Genomic DNA, 5,568 nt, shown 5'->3' with positions numbered 1-5,568 from the left:
ATGTTGTGGGGTTGTTAACCAATGTCATAAAACAATATGTGTACTGACTGTTTAATGTGAAACTATTTGTTCTGTAAACCTTCATCTAAACTACAATAAAAAAAAATTTTAAGAATATCAAAAAAGAATCCCACTAAAAAAATAAAATAAAATGGAGAAGAAAAATTCTTGAAAGCAAGGGTATAGTTGGAGGAGAGATATTTAAAGCATGAGAACATAACTATCTGGACTAGCACTTGGATATAGAAATTAAAAGAAAAGAAGAAGTGTGAATAATATTACGGGGAAATGAGTCAGGACTTGAGAAATTAAATATAGTGAATAAGAGAGATAAGCCAGTGATTTTTTTTTTTTTTCAAACAAACTAGGAAAGCAAAGATATTATTTTCAGAAATAAAGCTGATTAAATGGGGAGGTGAAGAAAATATTTTAAATTCAGTTCAATATATACATCATGGAATTCTCAGTGTCAATTACATTTTAGAACTCAAATTTATGGTTGCACAAGTATCTTTTTTTTTATTTTTTAAGAATAAATCAATTCTTTATTTTAATTTTGTTGAATTTTATATTTACATTACCAATTTCTGAGTAATGGAATTTACAAGGAAAGTGAGTATTACGCTTTCAAGCAGCGTTGTTAAAAAAGATAGGGAATGTCCTTTTTGATACATTCCTTCCCCCATTTTATGGCTGTACTATGGATAGAATGGCCAGAGTTCCAGCTAGGCTCGTGGGCAATGAGACCTGGGAACAGATGCCACAAGCAGAGGAGCAACATGACGGAAAGAGCCTGATCTCTGTTGACTTTAGAACTACCACATTCACCCCCTATTTACAAACTCCTGAGGCTCCTTTTAATGTGAGGAAGATATTAATTTTTGTCTTAATCCCTGTTATTTTGGGTTGTTTACTCTTAACCAAGATACAAACCTGATCCTAACCAATACAGGACCAAAGAACGAGTATTTAAAAATATTAATAATTAAAAGCCCAAAAGAGTTTGAGGAGACAAAGAAGTAATAATCAGTAACATTATGTATCAGTTATAACTGGAGAATGCAATAATATTGTAACTAAAGGAGAAAAGGATTGTAAAGAGTAAAGCTGTAGCTAATGCCACAGCAACTGCTGCAAAAGCCTGAAAGTAAAAATGATTTAGAGACTGGAGATCATTAGTTACTTATAATTGTGGAGTTTCGTATAATCAGTATAATACTGAGAATATAAAAAGTGAAGAATGTGAGATTGCATACTCATGAAAAACGAAAAGAGAATATGGTAACTACAAACCCCCCCCAAAACCAATCCCACTGCCTTCGAGTCAATTCAGACTCATAGCGACCCTACAGAACTGCCTTATAGGGTTTCCAAGCTGTAAATCTTTATGGAAGCAGACTGCCACATCTTTCTCCTGCAGAGTGGCTGGTGGGTTTGAACAGTCGACCTCTGAGTTAGCAGCTGAGCACTTAACCACTGCATCACCAAGGCTCCTATAATAGCTACAAGAGTCAGATTTATCAGACAATATATTTTAAAGAAAAGTAGAATGTAAAGTGACAGAGGCAAAGCCTACCGAAATTGTTAGAAACAAGCGAAAACGATTAAAGAGCAAGTTTGAAGAAGAGATTGAAGAGACTAATACAGAGAATTAAGAATAGTTGGACCATAACTGATTCAGTTTTGTCTAAAGATTAAGAGTTTGGGCTTGAGAGTAATATGTTTCTGAAGGCTTACATAAGCGCACATATCAAATGTAGAACTATCCCCTTGATATCTCCATTTGAATGTTCACCATGATCTTCTCCACTCAAACTTGTCTTCTACTAATTCTTCCCTGAGTGAATATACTTGTTGCTAAACCACTGGTACAAGATATCACTTTTATCCTTACTCAACGCACTATTGTTTTACTGGTTTTCCATTTATTTTGCAATAGGCCAGACTATCACATTCTTGACTTCTTAAGGAAGCATATATTGTTAAGACTGTAGTATTTGAGACCAACTTGAATCTAGGCTTTTTTCATTTTTTTAGCTATTTGTCCTTAAGTTATGATTACAACCAAGTAAACCCTATAGGACAGTTCTGCTGTGTCACATGGAGTCTCTATGAATCAGAATCCACTCAACAGCACCCAACATCAACAAGTTACTTAAACTCTCTATATCTCAGGTTTCTCATCTGTAGAATGAAGATTACAATTGTACTTCTCCCACTGATTTGTAGTGAAGGTTAAACAATTTTTTCAAACTTTAGTGTACATCAGAATCACCTGGAGGACTCATTAAAAGATAAATTGCTGGATGCCAATCCCAGAGTTTCTGATTCTGAATTGGAGCATGAGAATTTTCATTCTTAATAAATTCCAAGGTGATACTAATGTTTCTAGTTCAAAGACCACACTTTGGAGAACACTAAGATAAAGGTAATGTATGTAAAGCATTTGACCAATCCCTGCACAGAATAAGTACCCAAAAAGTGTCAGTTATTTTTTTTTCTTCCCCTTCAAATTTCAAGTCAACTATCCGTTCAACAGGAAGTCCTTCTGTCATATATCAGTCTAGATCAGCCTTCCTTCTGCAAGCTCTTACTGCCTTTTTGACATTATTTTGCATAATTTTCAAGGTTTTTTTATTAGTATGTAATATCAGTAATAAGTATGCAAATATATAATATACATGTTTTATAATTATTTAATCAAATAATATATATGTATACATATTTTATTTTCTTCATTAATCGACATATCTTTCCCTGTCAGACTTCTAAGTTTCATGATGACAGAGATCTTACTGAAGTATTCTTATAATTATAAGCAAATATTAGACACGTTGTTCTCCAGTTCCACTAAGACACTCTTATTTTAAGTAGATGCAAAACTCATATTTTGATGCCTACGTCTGTAGTCAGTGGAAGGTTGGGGGAGTGTTTGGCCAGATATTTGAAGACAAATGAAATTTGATGGTTTATGGAGGAAATGGGAGGAAGTTACATATAAACTATTATGCAAAATAATACTCTATAATAGAATATTTAATTTTTAAACAATATAGCCTACAAATCAGTATTTCCCCAACTATGTTCAAGGTAATATTAACATTTCTAATAAAGATCTAAATATATTTAGAGAATACCGGTCTTCTAAACCCCAATTTAGAGATTCTGAATGCACATCAGCATGTTTTCTACTAAAAGAACTCCTATAACAAAGAAACTTTTTTATTAGAAATTAGAAAAAAATTCCCTACCTCATATCATTGTCAAACCCTTCTTTTGAGAAGAAAAAAATAGTTTCTTTAGCGAAACCAATGTTTCAGCAAACTTAACTAAGAAAATATTATTTTGACTGCCCTCCTATTTTCTCCTCCCACCTTCATCACAGAATCTTCAAAACACTGTGTAACATGAGGGCTGGGAGTATTAGTATAACCTAGGAGCTTATTAGAAACATAGAATCTTAGGTTCCACCCCAGAGCTACAGAATCAGTCTACATTATAGTGAGACTCCCAGCTGACTGTATGCACATTAAAGTTTAGGAAACACTACCTTAAGTTATTTGCACCATCTTTGAGGTAGTCTACCTAGCTGCATTAACAGTAAACTAGAATTAAATCCTTTTTATAAATTATCATCCATCTGTCAGTTTGTTAAACCGTGGTGGTTTGCATGTTGCTGTGATGCTGGAAGCTATGCCACTAGTATTTCAAATACCAACATGGTCACCCATGGTGGACAGGTTTCAGCAGAGCTTTCAAACTGAGACAGGCTAGGAAGAAAGGTCTGGTGATCTACTTCTGAAAATTAGCCAGTGAAAATCTTACATATCATACTAAAATACTTGTCCAAAACAGTGCTGGAAGACGAGCCCGCAGGTTGGAAGGCACTCAAAACACACAGTGGCCACAGCAATGGACTCTAGCATACCAGCCATTGTGAAGATTGCATGGGACTAGGTAACATTTAGCTCTGTTGTACTTGGGGTCACCATGAGTTGGCATCAACTCAACAGCAACAACAACCAGAACATGAATTAGTAATTGGCTTCCAACACCAGAGCTTCTCTGTTTGCCCCTGTCCTCTTCTGAAAATAGAGTCCACCCAAAAAGTTTTGGTGCTTTAAAGTTAATAAAGATCGTCTCTCTTCTAAGCCATATGTCGCAAGAAAAACACTTCAACAGAGGCGGGCTTTGTTAACTGCGAAGCTATATTCATTGTGCAGAGAAAATCCTTAATTTCACTGACATAGAATATGAGAATGCTAGAAATTTCTAAGAGATTATTTTAATTTTTATAAACATTATTACAAGCAAAGATAAAAATCCAATAAAAAAATATGAGTACTATTTTTCAGAAAGGCAACTGTCATGAAAATTCAACTGAGATCTGAAAGATGAATAAATATTACACAGGTGAAATGGAGCATGAGAAAACATGAGATGAGCTTATCAGGTAGAAAAAGAAGCTATGAGGCAAATACTGCTTAATGTAGTTAGAAAAAAAAAAAGCTGGAACATTGGAAAGAACATTTGGTAAAATCTGATAAATTTGATAAAATCTGATAAATAATGGCTATATTTTAAACTCATGTACACTTATTTACCGTGAAAGAAATGCTTGTGTTTTCAATAATTGTGTCTTCAATTAGAATGCTATCATGTGTGACCAGAGTAGTGGTCTCTGTTTGAACTATTTGAGTGGCATGGAAACTGAAGAAAACCCTGTTAATTCCAGAATTATTTTAAAAGTTGAATTATCAAGATTTGCTGTTTGAAGACATAAAAAGTGAAGAAAAAGGATATAAGAATTGTTTTTGTTTTTTTTATTGTACTTCAGGCGAAGGCTTACAGAACAAATAGTTTCTCATGAAACAGTAGTACATATATTGTTTTATAACACTGGTTAACAACCCCACAATATGTCAACCCTCTAACTTCTCAATCTTTATTTTTTGGTGAAAATATGTATAGCCAAAGATACACCATTACAAAAATTTCTACATGCACAGTTCAGTGACATTGACTATGCTCTTCCAGTTGTGCTCTTATTCTCACTTAAAATGAAGGCTTACAGAACAAAATAATTTCTCATTTAACAGTTACTACAAATGTTGCCCTATGACAGTGGTTAACAATCTCACAACACATCAACAATATCCTTACTCAACCTTGGGTTCCCTATCACCAGCTTCCTTGTACCCTTCTGCCATCTGGCCCTTGTCACTGGACTCCTGCACCTCATTAGTCTCATCTGGTTTTACGAGGCTGTCCACTCCCAGGCTGAACGGTGAACCTCGGAGATAACTTCACCACTGAGCTAAAAGGGTATCTGTGGGCCATACTCTTGGGGCTTCTCCAGTCTCCTTTAGGCCAGTAGATCTGGTCTTTTTTTTTTGTGAGTTAGAATTATGTTCTACATACATCTCCAACTCTGTCCAGAACCCTCTGTTGCAATCCTGGTCAGAGCAGTCAGTGGTGGTAGCCAAGCACCATCTAGCTGTACTGGACTCAGTCCGGTGGAGACCTTGGTAGCTGTGGACAATTAGTCCTTCGGACTAATCTTTTCCT

This window comes from Trichechus manatus, unplaced genomic scaffold (assembly GCF_000243295.1).
Source record: "Trichechus manatus latirostris isolate Lorelei unplaced genomic scaffold, TriManLat1.0 scaffold00009, whole genome shotgun sequence".
Classification (NCBI taxonomy): domain Eukaryota; kingdom Metazoa; phylum Chordata; class Mammalia; order Sirenia; family Trichechidae; genus Trichechus; species Trichechus manatus.
The sequence above is the reverse complement of the archived record's forward strand: the minus strand, read 5'-3'. Positions refer to the sequence as shown.